Source organism: Anthonomus grandis, chromosome 4, assembly GCF_022605725.1.
Source record: "Anthonomus grandis grandis chromosome 4, icAntGran1.3, whole genome shotgun sequence".
Lineage (NCBI taxonomy): Eukaryota > Metazoa > Arthropoda > Insecta > Coleoptera > Curculionidae > Anthonomus > Anthonomus grandis.
The window spans coordinates 15,513,209-15,534,385 of record NC_065549.1 but is presented as its reverse complement, the minus strand read 5'-3'; the positions used below and the strand labels follow the sequence as shown (position 1 = coordinate 15,534,385).

Sequence of the window (21,177 nt, the reverse complement as noted above, 5' to 3'; positions counted from 1 at the left end):
AAAATTCCTTTGCAGACAGACGATTTTTAGGCTTTGAAGGGCAAGTTATTTGTATCCCAGGGTCACGGCCCCAATTGGAATACCGTAAAACCATCAATTCAGGTAAAAGCAATACGATGACATTATATGTTATTTTGTTTGTTCGTGTAAGCAAAATAAAACGCGGTACTTCTCAAAAACAAACTAATATAATGACATAAAATTAATATAACATTTTATATGAGGTACTTATTCGTATGGCTAAACTCGTAAGACTCTCATCCACTCTTTTTAAACATAACAACCCAACGCCCAAATCTTAAAACTGAAACATCAACAAAAATGATATCGTAACATAAACAAATTTAATGGGTTTTTGGATCTCGGCTCGATCGGCAAAGCCGCTGAATTAAATAAATAATAATTGACCCAAGTGTTTCTTACATTCGATACCACCTCATCAAATTTAAGAGATTATCTTTTCTCATATTACATCCGCACGAGATTCATTAGGGATCGTTGAGTTTCATCAGCAAATGATTAAAATTTGCCAACCAAATAAACACCAGTGTCACTAACAAAGAGATTAAATTAATGGAATAACATATAATTGTTTGTTTGTCAATCAAAAAAGCAAAATCAATTCAACCCATGCCAAAAATTTTTAGGTTGCCAGAAAAAAGTCAGGTCCACTTAGTCAAATGCCTTAGAAAAGTCTAAGTAGACAGAGTCAAGCTGTATCTCCTTCTAAGCAACTAGTAATCTTTCTATTTTCACCTTGTGCATTTGAATGAATACTCATTAGGGCATCCTTTTTAGTACAATTTCAATGTAAAACTGGGTCACGAACAACAGAACAAACGGTTTGGATCCAAAATAAGTTTTGTATAGAATATTATTGAGAATATTCTACTTTTTATTTTATAAAAATAGTGCTTAATGTAATAATAAATAAGCTTATGAGATTTCAGACTTTATAATAAGAGTGGCGTTTACATAGGGTCTGAAATATAATATCACCCTTAAAATTGAAACTTTTCATTGTTACTCCCATATATCAGAAACAAAAAAAGTAGGTCATTTTGGTTTGCAGCATTGAACGTTTTAAGTTATTCCTCCAAAAACTTGCCAAACTTGTAGAAAATTTCCATCTTATTTCAATGCGAGCAAGACGCGTATTATCGTCATCAAATCCATCACATTCAATATCATTTTGATCTTCTTGTTTCAGAAAATATAATTGATTTATCCCCTTTTCTATTGGCTTAAGCAAATTTTTATGTTGAATAATTAGTAGTTTATTGGTTATGTGATTATTAGGTTTGTTTCATTTTTGACTGAATAGGAGTATAAATTTCAAAACTGCGTTTGTTTTTCCGCCATTGAAAAATGAAGAAGAAAGTCCTTTCATTTAGGACACTGAAGACCACTTCTACAACGGTAATTATCGATATTCTATTATTTTTTACTCCTTTATGTGAAATTTGTTTTTCATATATTAAGTAAGCATTCTAATTCAGTTCGAAAATTTCGCTTTCGTTCTCAATATTACAATGAAAATGAAAATAATTCGAACGGAAATATGATTGAGATTTGTATTTTTAAATGATAAGGCATTTTAAAGTGACAATTGCAGAAAAGTATGAAACTTTAATTTTAAGTGTTTTGTAGATTACTCATTAGGGTCTAAGATTGTCTGGATGACATCTTGATGTATACTCAACCAATTTTTGAAGAGTTTGTTTGGAAATAACCCAAAAATATCCTTTTCTGACATTAAAATTTATTTATTCTTATTTGATTTATGTTCACGATCATTTTAAGGACCATCGTTCCCTAGAAGGTGCCCACAAGTCATAAAACAACACATCTTAAGTGGTAAACGCTAATACCATAAACATAACCTATAAATTCTCATGGAAATGTCAGGATCTTAGATCTTGGCCCTTTTTCACATCCCTTTTTGATGAAATATGCACTTAATGAGCTCTTTTGCACCCATTAACTAAAATAAGCTGGTAAAAAGTCACACGGCCAAAGAGTTGCAGTACACAGTTGAGTTATGAAGTTACTCACTGAGTTTGTCCTCTAATACTCTAATAGACGAGTTTTTGTCTTTCTTTCTCTCCTTACTCCTTCAATGACAAAGTTTAGATCCATAATCCCTAATAACACAAAAACGGGTATCTATATTTATACTCTTAGTGACCTAGTGAAGGACCATGAATGCCCGTATACTCAGAACCTAGTTAAAACCTACCTTTATGAGTGTAAATATCTCTAGTTATGAGTTCCGTTGTCGTGTCTTGATGCAATAGGTTAAACTACTCAACCCATTAATTAGAGTATAAGTACCATTGTTCCTAGTTAGTAAGACTTGAATGAAGTTACCTGCTAAGAAGCAAAAGTGATTGTAAATAAGGTTAAATTAAGTATACTTAAAGACAGCAAAGACAATCTATAGTTTGCACCTGCCCTACTGAACAATTGTTCCATTTTCCTATTTTTGGATCTAATAAATGAGTATATTTGTATTGTACAAGTTTGTTTCATTTATTAACTTAATTGGTTCAGTGCCATATAAGCTGTGGTCCTTCGATGAAGATTGTTCCTTTGCCCAAAAATAATAAACTAGTAACGTTTTCTGACTTAAGACCTATAAGTTTGTTATGTGTGTGCTCTAAGATCTTGGAAAAACTAATTTACGCTCAAGTGACTACTTATCTAAAGCACAACTCTCTCCTTAGTCCTAATCAATCAGGCTTTCGTCAAGGCTATAATACAACATCTATTTAATTGCGCATCCTAGACGACCTTATATATGAAGCAGCTGATAATGGCAATACTACAGCACTAGTTCTGCTTGATTACATACAGCAAGGCTTTTGACCCGGTAGATCACAAGCTTCTGTGCGCTAAGTTGAGTTCTTTGGGATTTTCTCTTTCGTCCATTCGTTTTTTTGAGAGCTACCTATTAGGTAGAACTCAGTCAGTGCGTTTTGAGGATGGGGAATCATCTTTGATGCCTTTGACTAAAGGCCTGCCCCAGGGATCAATTTTGGGACTTTTGCTCTTTGATATTTATACGTGTGACATGGATTCTATTGTCAATAATTGTATAATTCAACGGTACGCGGATGACACCCAAATATATACCAGTTTTTCTAACGCAAATGCGGACAAAGCTGTTCTTCGATTGAATGAGTGTTTAAGAATCGGTAGCTGAATATTCTAAAAATATTGGGTTGCGACTGAATCCGTCGAAGTCGGTTGTAATATACATTGATCATGGGTGGGCAACGAATAATTTGGCTATTCATGTATCCCAAACTCCAATCCCGATCGTGAGAGAATGTAAGAATCTCGGCATTATAATTGATTCTAAGTTACGATTTTGCAGCCAATTGGCAAGGGTTCTTCAAAGGTCGTATATGTCATTGCGGAATCTGTACAAAAGTCAAGATATACTCGAACTGCCCTTGAGAAAGGTTTTGTGCGAAACATTGGTTCTCTCTCATACTGCTTATTGTAATTTTGTGTATGGCCTAGCCCTAGATGTAACATCAAAGAAAAATTACAACGCTTTCAGAATTCATGTATACGTTTTATTTACAATTTAAGGGCCCCTGATCATGTCAGATACAAGTTACCTGCACTGAAGTGGTTAAATATGCAGGATCGAGAGACACACTTCGCATGCTTTCTTTATAGAGTCTTCTCTAGTGGAGCGCTTGAGTATCTTAGAGATCGTTTAACTTTTAGATTCACCTCTCATGATCGTATCACACGTCAAAATACCCTTTTAAATATACCAAAACATCGCACAGCTATGTTTCGACGTTTTGTGAATTTCTCATTATCAATTATTGTTACTAATTAGGACTGTTTATACCATGTAATTTATAATATTATGTATTGCTGATATCTGTATGCTCGGTTAAGCAAATAGCTTGGCTTTGGCTGCCCTTCGCCGAGTTTAATAAAAAGTCGTTTATTATTATTATTATTAATAATACAGTTCACTATTACTGTCCAGTAGCAAATTAAACAAATGTGTCTCCCTCTATTTGGGGAAGAAGCCAAACAGCAGTTCTCTCGCGAATACATTCGATAAGAGCGATCTAAGACTCAACAATTTAAAGACAAATTTCGATCAGTGTCATTCCAGATAAAACCCTACTCCTGAGATAAGGTTACGCAACTCTGACACAGCTTTGGATTTTTTTTTGCCAAAGAGTGGATGTGCAACAGGTTGTCCTGAAGCAATTTGATCATTTTGTATCCCCTGTGTGCAGCACTAAATCTCGTTTTATGCTCTGTTATGGTTTATTTGCTTGGAGACATTCTTGCAATATTGATAGACTGTTAACTCAAAAAAGCATTATTCGTTACATGTTTGGACTTTTAAAAAGGAAAACATCTGAACCATCATTGATATCTATACTTTGTAATATGTTTTTACAGACCTTATTAATTCTAGTAACCTAGTTTTGAAATGTGAAGACGTAAATTATTATGGTGTTAGGAATTGAAATAAAATGTAAAATATTCTTGGAAATAAATTATTTGAATTTGAAGACGTCCCAAAGATGAGCAATAAAGATAATTCTGGATATCTGTTATTATTCCAATATGAAAATACTTGAAAAAATAAGGAGAATTCAGGCTCATGTCAAGATGATTTAACAAAAATTAAATATAATTAGGCGAAAAAGCGTCGTTTCTAACTTACTGGCGTCATGCGAAAGAGATAAAATCAGTTAATTTATCTGCAGCAGCTGGAGTTTGTTGCTTAAAATATTGATCGCTTGAAGTATTGAACGTGCTTGTTTTAGATTTACGGTCTTCCGCAGGGATTAATTTAAGCTCGGAGTCGCTAGGAAGTTAGCAACTAAATTTATTTGTGGGCATAAGTTTCAACGTTAGAAAATTACGGTAAAAACAATTGTACGGAAGTTAAAACAAAAAAATTTATATGAAATACATCCAAAGTTAAATTAAATCTTAAAAAATAGTTAATAATATACGGAGTCGGCCCTCTTAAAATGCCATTGATTGATTGATTAAAAGAAAGAATAATTGCTTCAACTTGATTTTTCGGCAACGTAATCAATATACTTAAAGCCTGCTATGGTAGCAACGACAACGTTTTATCTTTGTTTTTGTTTACTATTCTTAAAATTTTATCTCTTAGTTTTTATGAAAAAAGTATTTTCTGAGAGCTAATTAGTACAGATATTTTTAGTTATTGCTCGTCCTTTTACTAGTGTTAATCATAAGATTAAACGAACTTACCTAAGTGAAATTTGATCTTGATTATAGGAAGGTCTCGTCAAGTAAATTACATAATATTTCCGAGACGAGACCGACTATAATTATAACAAAATGCTTCGAGTTTGAAGACGTCAAAATTATCATCATATTAGCGATTTTGACAGGGCTAGAACTATCAAGTTTTTAACATTTAAAATACGTTTAAGTACCTAAGAGTCTTTTGAACATCATATTAAAAATCCCCCTTTTTTCATAAGTACATCGCCACTCATTACGAAAAGCTGGAGCAATATAACAACATTCAAAAAGTATTACTGAACAAGAAAATGTGTTTATGACAATTTATTTTTATTTTAATATCATATGGTTCTTCTCTCTATCACGATGTTGGTTGGTCCGATCGCGAAATTGGTCGCTGTGTTGTACTGCAATGACGGTAATGCGTGTGTTTCGGATATGGATAGGAGATATAGGAGAAGGTAGAAAAACACCAAGAAGGCTCATCTCAGCTCAAGAATAATAATAATCTTTATTTCCAACAGGTTACAAATGTACAAGTACGAATGCATGAACTGTATTAGATCCATGCAACTAAATTATAAAAGAATTGCTATATAATAAAAAATCAACACTAAATTAGGATAAAAATCAAGAATTAATTTAAATTAAAAGAGCAGGAAAAAAATGAGTAAATGAATGTAGTCAAACTAAATAACCTAGTCTCCCCCCACCGACCATACGCAGGTGACTCAAAATAAGTGCCAGATTGTCATGGTGAATACCGCAAGAATCAGCAATAGTATTAAAATTTTGACACATAAAGTGAATAGGACTCTGGTACAGAATGTTGGACCTGGCAGTGCCCAAGTTAAAAGCTGGACACCGTCTAGATCCTGGGCGTGGTATATGAAAGCAAATCCTTTGCAAAAGGGATGGGCAGTCAATTTTATGGTGAAGTAAATTAAACAACAATTTCACCGAATGCATTTCTCTCCTCTTCGCAAGTGACCGTTCAGTATATCTACAGAGCAGCAGGTTATGGTCAAAACCCCTTGGAGGATAGACTCCAACATCCTTAAATGTCAAACATGTAAGGAATTGCCGTTGGACTGATTCCAATAGGTGAATGTGCTGGTTATAAATGGGAGACCAAATGAGAGAGCTGTAGTCCAGCCTGGATTCAACAAATGCATAGTGGAGAGTTTTCGCAGTGGCAGTGTTCGAAAAAAGTTTTCAATTTCTAATAATAAAGCCCAGCATGCTAGTAGCTCTAGATATAGTATCTTCGATGTAAAAGAAAATTTTTGTACAAAGGTGACACCAAGATCCTTAAAACAGGTAGATCTTGCCAGAGTCTTTTCATTGACTGAGCAATTAAAGACAATCGGACTTTTTATTCGAAAGTACCTGGCTACATTACACTTGGAAACATTAAGGTTAAGCCTATTCAAAGTGCACCAATGGTGTACAGTATTGATGTTCTCTTGCAGTTGACCACAATCTGCTATAGAGTCAATACTATGGAAAAGCTTTAGTTCATCAGCATGTGCTAACCGAGAACAATTGACGATGGAGATCAAGTCATTAGCGAAAATGTTAAAGGGAAGGGAGCTCAAGTTAGAGCCCTGAGGAACTCCAGAGGTGGGTGAAAAACAAGCAGATCTAAAGCCTTCGACCACTACAAACTGAGAGTGGTCAACTAAATAGGAGTTTTAAAAAAAAGGTTAAAAAAGGAGCTTTATCAAGCGACAGGAAAATCCAAACTGGCGTTCAAGCTTATTTAATAGAAAGTTGAAAGTCTGTGTAGATAACATCGATTTGACCTCTATCATTAAGTGCTATAACGAAGCCATGTTGATCGTTGGCCAGCATGGACTTAACCTTGGGAAAAATTAATTTATAAAGAGCTGACTCGAATAACTGAGAAATTGCACAGAATGGATATAGGGCGGTAATTCTCTATTGTTCCATTATCACTCTTTTTAAAGATAGGGCAAGATTTGGTTTGCTTCCAGATATTGGGAAAAATACCAGTGTTAAGCATCAGACTAAAAATGTGGAGCAGAGGGTTTGTATGTGCAACAGAGCAGTCCTTAACTAAAAACTAAGAAGGCTACAGAACGTCATCATTGGGATGCAGAATGGCATAATGTCTTCTTTAGCGACTAATCGCGAATCTATCTAGGTGTACACGATGCGATGGCCGCATAAGGGCAAGACGACACCGTACAGAACGGCGTGATATTGGATTTGCTGTTAAAAGGGCTGTACTCGTACATAGGACTGATGAAGTAATAGTTTGAACGTCTATTGCCTATGGTAGCCATCACTCCCTTATTTTTGTTCAAGCCAATATGACTGCTGCGCGTTATATTGATGGTGTCCTACAAACCACTTCTGTTTTATATAGAGGGCCGTCCACCCGTCCTTTTTTATATTGCTCGTCATACCACGAACTTTCTTCAAGAAGCGTTACTGTATTGCCGTGGACACCCCGTTACCGGATTTAAATCCCATTGATCATGTGTGGTCTATGTTGGGGAAGAGACTAACCACTTTGCACCCTCCGCCAGACTTTCATATAGCTAATCCCCGAAGTTCGAGCTTGGAATAAGGTGCCACAACCAGACACATTAATAATTTTTTTCTTATTAGTTGTTTATAAAAATTCTTGCAAATGTAGGGAGAACTAAATTATCTATTTTTCATTTATTAATACATGCCTTATTTAAGGCTCTTTTATTAATGTGTGCTGGCGCTATCATTCATAATTTAGGTAACCATCAGGATATTCGATTTATAGGCGGTATTTCATATTTTATACCGTTTACTTCCGTTTGTATACATATTTTTTAATATAGCTGTTGCGATTGCAATAACAATTAAACGCGTCTGAAGCGACTATAACGTACCAATCATATAACAATTTACTTTATCATACGGAGACCTGGTCTGTAACCACATCCTCATCGTCCGCACTCAGTTTATCGATTAAGTCATAATTATCTCAAACGCACCGCTCTGGAACTGGGTTTTTCTGGTGCATTTTATCTAATTTTAAACATTTATAATCCAGTAGTTAAGATTTTAAATATTATATATTATAATTCAAAGTTAAAAGTATAGTGTTTTATTTCTGTGATTTTCCAAGTTGCTGGGTTGGTCAAATAACCTCAAACTTGATCAAACTTGGTTAAGATGTTTCTACGTGCCTTAAAACTGCCACAGGAGGAAACAGCTATCGACCCTCCCGCGAAATAGCCTTATGTGGTCTTCCATTTTTATCGAAATTTTATTCCAAATATTTTTTAATTGCTGATTTTTTATCCGTGAGGTTTTCTGGGTTTTTGTATATACATTATTTTTTATTTCTGTAGGATTAACTGCATCTTATTCAGTTCGGCTTTCTTATTATTTATTTTGATCCTTTTGAACTTGAATTTGCTTTCTCTAAGTAGTGTCAGAGATAATTATGGAAAAATTATATTTAAGGGAATAGGCGTATTAGCATTTTAGTAATCCCTGAGTGTAACACTTCGTATGTCAGTGAGTACGTATGTGGAAACCTAACCACCTCAACCATACATATTTTAATAGTTCTGGAAGTAGATGAATTTTCATATTTCGAGCAAAACGCTATTTTTTACTGTGAATTTTCGACATTGATAAAGATTCCATCGATATATTTTCTACTGAAATTGTACTGGCGTTCGAAGAGTTCCGTTTTAGACCCTTTAAATACATAAAATCGATACTGTTTGACCAGGAGTGAAAGACCCTACCTCGTTCCTATCGGCTAATCACAGGTTAATCAGAAGAATGTTGAAAATATCGATTTTGTTCAATTCTTTCTCACTCTGTATCTAGAGCCATGAATACATTGATGGGAATACAAAAATTCTAAATATCTTAAGTTCAAAAAGTACTAGAATTTTTAGGCTTTCTATACTGGATAAATGGTAGTTATTAGAGCACCATCCGTGGATCTGAAATTAAAGAAAACACATCAAGTTGTTTTGTCTCATGGATCTGTTCTGATTTTTATGTTCTCACAATTTGCTTTAAGTCTGGTGTCAATGTTATTTGAATGCTTTCATTGTAACATCCTAAAAACACTCTCTTTAGATTGTCCATGCCTAATAGAGTTAATCCGTAATCACTTCCTTATATATTTTTGCTTTTATTTTTTCGCTGATGTTACACTTTCCACATTAGGTATAAACTACTTAAGAATGGATTTATTTTTAGAATACCTACACTTTATTAACCTTTTCCTCCTCTTTTACTCTTTAAAAGGTAATAACAGGTTACCAAAAAGTCAAATCAGTCAATATCTATATAAAGTCTCTTCTTTACTATGCGTTTTAACTTTCTCTAATTTTTTTGATTTGATATAAACCCAAATTATTCAGTCCTTATGTATCCTTGTCCCATTGCGAAAAGTTACCTGCCATTTCTTCCTTATTCTTGTCTATTATGCTCTCTATAGACCATGGTTCTTCAGTTGCAACTTTACACACAGTTATTCTTCATTGTTTTTTCATATTTTCAGTTCAATCAGTATTCCATTGTCCATTCTCATCAACAGTATTTATCTATCAGCAATCTGTATATCTATCTGAAACCCCTGATTAACTTAGTCTTATAATTTTAACATATCCTGTACTTCCTGTATTTTCCTTCAACTTCTTTGCTTTCTTTTTCTATTTCTCCTTCATAATTTTCAGTCTTTATCACTTTACTACTGGATAAAATTTTTCTTCAATGTAAAACTTTCTTCAACTTTCTTCAATGTTACTCTTCTATAAAGCAACACCAATTCAGATACTTGGTTATGATAAAATCTATTCATTATATTGTCAAGTCTTTCCTTTGTTATTTTCATCTTCTGTTTTAGTTTTTCAAGGCTTCGGGTCTATTCATTGTATGTTGCAGCAATGAACTAAACAACGGTCCTTTTCTGGAATTGAAACCAAAATTTCTTAGTGAAGTTTTTAGTGATGCCTACACACACACACATACCAGAATGAATGAAGAGCTATTGTGCTAGGTCTATTCTCTGATATTTCTTGTCTATTTTGGTATTTTTTCCTTTTCTGTGTACTTGCCATTTTTATAAGGGATCTTTAGCCTCTAACATCGCGATGGCTAGACCAGTTAATGATTTTTGTATTTTAACGGACAAATTTGGGTCAGACGCTGTTGTTTGCTGTCGCCCATTCGGGGTCAGGCTAGAAATAGTTGACGTCGGTAAGGTTTATGGGAAAAAACTATTGAAAACTTTTAATAATTAAAAGAAAATAGTCTGATCCTGTATCTAATCTAATATAATTTAATGGTAATTTTCCGAGATATCCGACAAACAAAATCTTGGAAATCATGTTTCGTTGAAGCAGAAAACTTTCAATTTATAAACTATTTGTTCTGAGGATTTAAGAACATTGTAGATAAATCAACAAATTCCAACCAGTGATCTACTATGCAAAAAAAGTTTTATAATAATGTTGAGAAAGGTAATGTTTTTATCCAGATAAAATAAGGTTCTCATATTATTTATACACCAAACAAGCACAATACGGTCGTTTTTGCCCAAATATGGCACCTACCACGTCGTGTAAAACAACATTCTATCGTCACTTTAAAAACAGTTAAACAGCACTAAAATTAAGACCTACCGGCAGGGCGCTTGACTCCTTATTCAATTCAATACGCTCCTTATTTGGAACCCACTGTATAGACAAAGCTTACATTTTAAACGTTCACTTAGCACTTTCTAGCTTGGTTTCAAGTGGGTCCCAAGAGTAGATTAAAGTTTGTTAAGGCTCTTTAGAGAAAATGATAAAAAGTAATACACTGAAGCCATCAAGCGACTTGTACTCGCACATTATCGTCAAATCTTCTCAGTATCGTATATGAAATTATATGACCCAAGAACCCATAAACGCCTTGAATGAATTCTCACGGAGCGTGATATCATTAATGATCTGTCAAAAGAGACTTAATGCCGCATATATCATGCGAATTAAGGTCAATTATCAGAGAAGCTTGAATTTTTGACGCAATAAAATCTAACCCACTAATAATAGGATGCCTTATGAATATTAAAGTTTCAGCTTTTAGTAAAATTACTATGCAGATGTTTTCGCTCATATGCCTCGCTTCCTTTTAAATTTTTTCCCGTTTTCAGCTATAAATAATCGGATTCCTTGAAGCACGGAAGCTTCGTGCCAAACTACGGTTTGCCATTAGTCTAAGCCCGCGAAAACGTGATCGTTTCTATTGTAATCTAATTTGTGAAACTGCCCAAGACACGCTTTGAAGTTTTTTTTGTCTGTCATATGGATCGTTGTACCTTTTGTTTCGCCTGAGATTTATTACTTGGCGTATTATATTGTTTAATCGGTTTGAAATGAGAATGAGAGAAATTGGACATTTATATTGTGATTTAATTATATAAGAAAAGAGCAATTTTGTGGAAAAATCCATGAAAGGCCGGTGAAATATTATACTAATTCTTTCTTCATGTATCCACATTGAAAGCTTTGTTACAGAAAAACTTTGATTCCTTGGAGTTCGAGATTTTTTATTAGAACTTCAGAGATCCATAGCAGGTTCTTCTCACTCGTGATTACGTTCTCATTCATATTTAGCTTTGTTCGCGGTGACACATCCCGGATCAATCAGGAACTCTTCATCCTTTATTTCAACCGCGAACGATTCACGGACTGTCAACATCTAAATTTATTTGGGTTAGTATAGGTTATGTTTTTCGATTGTTTCGTTTAGGAAGGACTTTTTTCTAAGCAGTAAGAATTTAAACCAGAGAAATGGCTAAGAAATACTGTATCCTTATCCTTTAATGGGGTTATTTTTTCTGATTCTCCTTTCTGTTCTTTATGATATGGAGATGCAGCAAATGGTCTACCAGTTCACAGTTCATTCGTCAGTGCTGAACTCATTCGAAAATGTTAAAAATACAGGTTATCATCAGATTGTGGGACAATCAAAATATCCAACATTTTTGGGAACATCGTTAACTTCTAAGAGGTTCTCCAACTCCTCATCACTGGAACTCAATGATCAGACATGGTAATTTTATCATGGACAACTAATGTCAGGCCAAAAATGTTAAATTCAAATCCGGTGGCGGTAAATAAATATTTTAATTTTAATATATGGGGCGTTTACCAATTTTTATTATAAAAACAATATTAATCAAATAAATCAAATACTAATCTTAGTGATAATTACTTACATTATATATTTAAAAACCACGATACTTAAATTACTTGTTGATTATGTTGATAAATATGTTGATACATGTAGTCAAGTGTAAGATGACATAACGTACGTACCTGGAAAAAATAAATGTGTTGAGCAACCAATTTCCTAATTATGTTATTTTATTTAGTATTTAGATATTTTGATTATTTAAAGATTTAAGCATTTATAACTAGTTAAATTATTATTTAATAGCTATTTATTATATTTGAAATATTATTACGCATTGTGTCTGTCACCCACTAGCCCAATATAAATGTGCTATTAACTGCTTAAACAGATAGTAAAATAGGATATTTGGGAAGGTAGAGTTTCATACTATAAATAGTACAGGAAAACGTAGTTTGCAACATTCAAATCTGTAAGTGGCTCAAACACTCCACAATACAGAAAGATTGCTTTGTGGCTCAATCACTCCACAATAAGCAACTTGTTGGTAAATAAATCTACGTTATATGGCCATTTTAGGTAAAGGAAAAAGATGATATGCAGCTCTAGCACTCTGTTTTTATTAAATGAATTATCTGTAAATATTTTATGTAGTTTAAACAGGTCTTAAATGTTTTATGTCAAATATTATTATTATCTTGTAAAACACATATATTTAAAATAAAATGTTGAAATGTAAATAGCAACAACAATAAAAATAGGAAATAAAAAATGATGGAAATTGGATATGCTCCGTGAGAAAACTCACCAGTATAAAAATAATCCAAAATAAGGCACAAGCACTTAAAACAAATAATATTCACTACTTTCACTTCAAAAGTCGAGTATGTTTTAAAAAGATCTTTTAAGCAAAGTTTGGATCTCAGGGCTCTTAGATTGGATGTTTACGAGATCGAACCTCTAGTATCGAATTACTCTTGTATGGCTTGTCCATAAATTCTTTCTTAATCTTAATAGTTATTGCGGCGTTAAAAGAAATGGGACGAAGTGTTTAGTCTAGTTTAATATTTTTTAAAGAAAAAAAAACTACATCTTACACTAATCTAAAATAAAATCGATTTAATTAAACAGGAATTGTTATTTAAGTATCCAACCCAACCACCCATAAAACTGTTTTTTTATAACAGTAAGGCAAGCAATTATTATTTCTAATAGTTATTATTATTAGTTTTAAATTAAAAAAAAAAAGTAAGCTCCACTTATCAGAAAATAAACACAAAAATAGTCGACATACATGAAATATGTCATTAAACATCTACTGCGCAAGTCCAGAACTCAAAATTCTAATGAGAGTCCAAGGGTTGATTAAACTAGTTACAGATTGATCACGAACAAGTAACCAAACATCCGCGAACGGCAGGATTTCGAACTAGAAGTTGAAGACTGGCCACCGCGAACGCTCTTTTTAACAATGCACATGCGAAGTAATTCTGAACTTGTCCAGGACTGTCGCCGCGAACAAAGCTATTGTTAATAAAAAGAGCTCAGAGGCATTTTATGTGGTATTTAACCCTAATAACTAAGGAAATTCTCAAGCTTTTACGCATTTAAATATTTGAGAGTACGGCATTTAAAATTTGTTTACTCGTAGTTGAGGCCAAAAATCTACAAGGTGATTCATTCAAATTATGATATCAAATAAGAATGATATCATAATTTTAATGAATCGAATGATGCTAATGAAAATGAGGCAATAGTAATATTGCTTGATTTTCAATTTTGAGTATGAAATATACCAAAATTCTGAAATTTCAATAAGTGTAAGAAATATCCAAAAATAAACGTCATTGCGAAAAATTCTTTTTGAATTTTTTTATGGTCTTTGTAAAAAATCGATTTTTAAATAAATTATCTATATGCATAGTCAGTTTTGCTTCACGACTTTTCCCTTTTTTTAGATTTACCGTCCGACGTTTTGTCAACTGGAAATCATCAACAATTTAATTTTATCTTATGACAGCCATAAATTGTTCAATTCGAATAGTAATCTCTCTTATTTTTTCAATGACATACCAAAAAAAAAACAAGCTTTTGAATTTCTGGAGATTTATTAATGATCATGAAAAAAAAATGTAGCTCTGTACCAAACCGTGTGCATCTGGGTGATCAATGTGCAGATGTCGTCCATATCATTGCTGACCTGTTTGCTGGCCATTTTGCCGCTATTTACGATACCGCAAATTGAATACTTTAAACGACAACACTCTCTAAATCCACCATTTCCCTTTATAAGGTTAATAAGGCATCTGTCATCTACAAAATTCATCATGATTAGTTCCGGTGCTTTTTAAGTCAGATGATAAACATGATTTTCAGAACTATTGTGGTATCTCCAAACAAATATAAGTGGATTCCAGTTGTAATGATTTCTCCAGAACCTTTGACAGAGTTAATTTCGATTTATTGGTATTTAAACTGGGGAATTTGGAATTTACTTCGTGTCAAGCTTTCAAAAAGGTCCTGCACAGAGAGTAAATCTTTTTAATAATCTATCGAAGGTTATTAATGTCTCTCCAGAAGTACCTCAAGGTTGATTAAGTTGATTGACTTACCCTTATTATTCAATCTCTTAGCAATGATCTAAAATTGTATAGAAGTATGCACAGCTAACATTCTTCTATTGCAGAGGGACATTGATACTCTTTGGAATTGGAGAGGGCTTAATAACCTGAACTTAAACAGTGATTAGTGCTTTTATATTGGCTTTTTCACATGCTGCGTATACTATGAATACATTAATTTAAACTATTAAACTAATAAAAGTCGTCAATATGTTAACCACATTAAAGCATGAGCTCCAGGTGTACCCCTAAGAACTTCACACTTGTCACATCCGCGTTTTCAGCCCGGGTGACCCTAAAAGCAAAAACAGCCCTGCCGATCTTTGCTTCGTTAAGCAGAAGCTTGTTGGTACAGAACCACTGTTTGGCGGCTGACTGCAGACCTGGAACCTCTAACTGTCAGCTTCAAAGGAGACCGCGATGTCATCGGCAAGAGTGTGTATGTGGCGTTTGATTTAATGCTTGAAAGGTCATTAATATAAATTCGTAATAGCATCGGTCCAAGAACGGATCTCTAAGGAACACCAATATTAACAACAATCCCCCGACGACAACCCAGACATGAGTGGATCAACTTAACACTCTGTGGGCGGAAGTTCAACTGTGCTAAATTGCATCCTATGAAAGGATTCCAAAATGTTGGAAACTAGGTCAAGAATGCCAAGAGTTGGGGTCCTGTCCTTCCTGAAACCAAACTGTGATTCCTTTTCTATTAGTTTAGACATGATTGGGAGCAATGCGACCGGCCTATAGTGCTAAGAATACGTCAATTTCCCCTTTTTTAAATGAACGGCTGGAAATTTATTGTCTTTGAAGTATTTAATTATTAGGTGTGCAAGAGGGCTTACGATAATATTTATTATCATCTTAATAATGCCAACATTCAAGCCAAATACATTACAACTTTTTTTTGTGTATTGTTTGATATCTCGCGTCTGGTTAAATGTCAGCTCAGAAAAGGAAAATCTCTTTGAGGGATCATGGTTTTTAGGAAATCCGTATTGAATCAGTTATGTCTTTTATTAAGCTGTGAGCAATCCGAGAAAATTTCAGTAGGGCTTACCTAAACTGTGTATAATTTCTAAAAGTACAAAAATAAAAAATAGTAAGGTATAAAAATCCGTTTCGAGCTTTGAACCTATACAGGGTGTCCTATTTGCCATGTTTGACTATTGCTATTTCCGAAATTATAGGAGATACGAGGGCGGTTAAATTAGAAAAAAGTTGCCAATTTTAATGCTTATTCTAAATCAATTTACAGCTTTGCAAAATGTTTATTAGTTCGTGAATTACAGGGTGATTTATAAAAAACGCCAAATTTTATTTTAATTATTAGTTCCAAAACTATTGGTTTTAGAAACTTACTTTCAATTACAAAGTTTTATAATATTTTGTGCTCTGCAAAATTTTACCTTTAATTTTTTTATGACATTTGGCACCTTGGCAACGGCTATCAGCTTTTTTAAATACGGAGCTGCATTTGTTATAATTATTTTGAAGCATTATTCTCTTTAAAATGATATATCTCAATTATACATTTTTCAACGTTTCGACGTATTAATGGCCATCATCAGGAATTTTTCCTTATTGCGGGCCTGATTTTTTTATATTTTAAATTAATTACTTATTAATACAGTAAAAAGTTTTTGGTTGTCATTTAAAAATATTTATAATTGCTAAAATAATATAAAAGTGGTGATAATGTTATTTAATAATATGTAAATAACCTTTAAAGAGTGTACAATTTGTTTAGCTGTCATCAATTTATTTATTTAATAATCATCTGCTGAATAACATAATTGCTATTTAATATTAAAAGGAGGTATTTAAAAAAATAAATATTATGACAATTATCTGACTAACTTTATAATAAATTTATATTTAATAAACAATATCATAACGAACAAAAATAAATCCGGAACTTATTTAAAATAAATAAAGGCTATTAAATAATATGTACATAATTATGAAATAAATTGTTATTAATCTAAATGTTCGAAATGACACCATTATTTTGTGCATTAGATTTTTGTTAATTTTCGCGCATTGGTTAAAATTGGTCCTCTAAATTTTTTTTTTGATAAACTTTAATAATAATAAACTTTAATAAATAAAATTTTTTGATAAACCCGGTCCTTAATAAAACTCTATATGGAAATATATCAGGCGATCTTTCGGGCCGATCTTGATGGGCAGGTGCACCGTCATGTTGAAAATATTTAAAGTTTATTATTACATCAAGAGGGATATAATCCAAAAGATTTTAATCAATTAAATTTTAAATCATGAGGAAAAGAATAAAGATTTAGAAGTATTGAAGTTTTTAGCAATTAAAAAAGTCAGATCCGCATTAAGGAAAAATTATTGTTAATACGTTGAAACGTTGGGAAACATATGAATAAGATAACATTACTTTAAAGGGAATAAAAAATGCTCTCAAATTAAGTGATAAAAAATGCAGGTCCGTATTTAAAAAAAAGAAGTTGATAGCCGATGCCAAGATACCAAACGTCATAAAAAAATTAAAGGTGATGTTTTGTAGAGCACAAAAAAATTAAAAACTTTGTAATTAAAAGTAAGTTTCTAAAACCAATAGTTTTGGAAATAATTCTAATAAAGTAAAATTTTCAATTCAAGTAAAATTTGGCGTTTTTTATAAATCAGCCTGTTCTTTAGAAACTAATAACCATTTTACAACACTGTAATAGGATTTACAATAAGCGTCAAAATTGGCAAAATTTTTTAAAAATTTAACTGCCCTCGTATCTCCTATAGTTTCAGAAATAGCAATAGTCACACATATAACTTAAACCTACGTTCGTATCAACAAACGGTGTTCAAGTAGCCTTATCTCGCTAGGCTACCTATGTGATACTAATGTGGTAAACAAAAGAGGAGAGACTTAGTGAAAATATTAAAAATTAAACTTTTCGAGCAGATCAAACATTTTACCTTTGTATCATGCGTGAAAAATGGATACGATGAATGATATCTTTAGATACAAAGGTTATTTGAAGGTAAAAAAGAAATAAAATATTGCTGATCAAGCAATGTGAACCATGCCAGTCATGTTCTAATTATGGTATATTAACATATTCCTACGTAATTCACTCACACGTACATGAATGCCACATTAAACTTAAGATCGACGAAGAAACGGTTCACAAAACACATAGACATCATACAGGTCTGGCAAACTCAAGTCGTGGGTGCAGAAGACAATTATTATTAACATGAAATACCACATCTCAGTAACAAACTAAAAAGAGAACGATAGTGTTCATCCCAACTTGTAAGGCCAAGGTGACTGGTGGGAATATGTACACTGGGAACGGTGATACATACGTTATTAACTATGCAAAAATACAATTTAATGCTACTCCTATAATGTTTTGTTGCAAGTTAATGCATGGGTATTTGGGTACCTAAGAAAGAAATTGCCAGTCGTGTATACATATACAAACATTTTATTAAAAAAATGACCAGACCAGGGACAGTCACAATCTCTCCCAAGTTTAATAAATAAATCAAACCATAAAAAATAATTAAAGAATATACAAATTTAACATAGGTACGCTATCTCAAAAATAACAAAAAATCTCCAATAATAGGTAATGTTCTTTCTTTTTAACACAATTTAAGACAAACTCCAGGTCCTGCAATTTGTCTTATTTACTTATACACTTTGACCGAATTTCCCCATTACTAAACCACTTAATTTATTTTTAATCAAAACTATTGGCCCGCCGCCGTTGCAATGCCAAGAGTACACTTGTAACAAATTCTCAAAATTCTCTGATATTTTTAGAATTTAGCCGGCCTTCGATGCGTTGACCCAGTCCAGCAGGAAGTTTAGCGCAATTAAAATTAAGTTAAAAATGCATCATGATAGATGCGTTTGCTTCAGATAAAAAAGTTAATGTAATATATAAGATAAAGCATAACAATGATTCTTCATATAATATCACATAATGCCATAACTGTTGGGTAATCTTTAAAAAATTAAAAGGTCAAGTTCATTAAAAGTTATCAATTAATTATATTTTTGTGCGGTAGGTTTGATAAGTGTGTTGTTTATCAATGTTTAGATGATCACTGAAAGTTAACTATTTAGTTGTATTACTATTTATAAAACTTTTTTTACCAGTCTGGTTTTAAGAAAATACTTTTTTAACCCTGGAATGCTACACTTATTTCCGACTCTGCATCTGCTACACAGGGGTACAACCGTACCCCAAATAAAACACATTGTATTTTAGAAAAACAAAAAATTTATTTACTTATAGAAAAATAATAACTTAAACCGAGTCTCTAAGAACACTTTTAACGCACATCTATAATAAAATGTTCATGCGGCACACACTGAGCATATTTTATTTGATGTTGCAAACACACGAACTTTTTGCATTCAGCATAGCTTACTCTCGATTTTCGATCCTCTCTTCTGGGACAAAGCACACACCTACCCACTGTTGTTGTAAGCCTAGTAGGTACTTCTTCTGAAGTGGTTATCTTGAGGACCCTACATATAGTTTCACGGAGTTCGCACCTCAAAGTTGGAGCTTCCAAACGACTCATCATGTGCGGTCTGACCAGGTCAAGGGCAAGCTTCTTGAGGTACCTATTCTCTCCTGTGCTTTACAATTTCTTTATTCACTTCACCAGAGCCACGCAAAAGAATAATTGAATTATATCCCAGAATATCCAACAAATTATAGAACAGACATAATGGCCAGCGACGTGTTTTTCTACCAGTAGAATAAGTGTGGCACAACTGGTCTAAAGTATCCACTCCTTTTGTAGAATTATAAAATTGAATAATTTCTGGTAACTTGGTCGTAAATGGCTCATCACCTTTTTCGTGCATTGTCGAAAGCATAGTTACTGCTTTTTTAGCACTCTTGGGTGGACAGTATGATAACAGTGTCAGATGTCCACTGTAGCAAAACATGGCAGAATTTTGATTCCTTTCTTTGAGTTCCAAAAACGACTCAGGAATTTCTTTTTTATTTCTTCTCACAGTACCAACAATGGTAATTTTCCTCTCCAAAAGATGTTTCGCGGTCTCAATAGAAGTAAACCAGTTATTTATGGTCAAGTTCCTATTTGTTCCTTGGACAGAACTGGTTAGCTTATTACAGTAATACTGAGCTACAGAAACATCAGTTGGTGTGGAACCTTTTCCTATATAAATTTCAGCATTAAGTGCAAAAGCTGTTTTGACATCACAGGACAACACAATTTTGATTCCGTATTTATTGCGCTTTGAAGAGATGTACATTTTAAAAGGACATCGCCCTCTAAAACCAACCAATTGTTCATCAATTGTAATATATTCTGAAGGAGTATATAGGTTTTTCATTTTAACGATTGACCCCTCAAATACCTCTCGAAAAGCTGCAAGCTTATCAGTTTCTTTTCTTTCAGCTCTGGACTGCTTATTATCAAAACGAAGACAGTTTATGAAAAACCTGAAACGTTCCTCGGGCATGGTAGCACGGAATATTGGAATTCCTGTGTCTTTATCAAATACCTTGGTCAAAACTCCGGCCATTTTCATAACACCGGCATAATAAAATAGCCCGAAAAGTGCTTGGAGTTCAATGCTGTTTGTATCCTTAGTCCAAGAGGGTCTCTTACCTACTGGCGTAATAACAGGTGCATCAGTATCTTGGTCATCGTTCTTATTTGAATATTTCAATCGTTGAACTTGGATCTCGGTATTAGTATATTGGGTAATTTTATCGAGATTTTCTTGAGTGAAACATAATTTCCAAGCTTCAGTTCCCGATGTTACATGTTTTGCTTCGTTTTTGTTTCCAGGTAAATGCAAAACCAGATTGATTTCGTTTTGGTGTACGATGAATTGCGCCTTTCTTACCTGACCAAATAAACCCATTTTTACCCCTTATTTGGTAGGCGCTGGTAAAATTTCCATCATATCTCTGTTGATCGCCTGTATTTCTGCCAATGGTATATTGTCATCTTCCGAATCTGTATCATATGGAAAGGTGTCCTGAGTCTGTTCTGGTGCAATAAAAGAATTAAGATTGATTTGATTGCCGCGTATTTCATCCTCTTCTGGCTCCTCTCTAAAATCAGGTATAACGACATCTTCCTCTTCGCTGTCATC

At 33.3% G+C, this 21,177-nt stretch overlaps 1 protein-coding gene across 32 annotated transcripts in view; it reads left to right on the top strand.

Moving 5' to 3' along the window:
• LOC126734862 (dystonin) overlaps positions 1 to 21,177 on the top strand; it is a 426,801-nt gene that overhangs the window by 170,797 nt on the left and 234,827 nt on the right. The gene's annotated exons all lie outside the window — the stretch shown is intronic.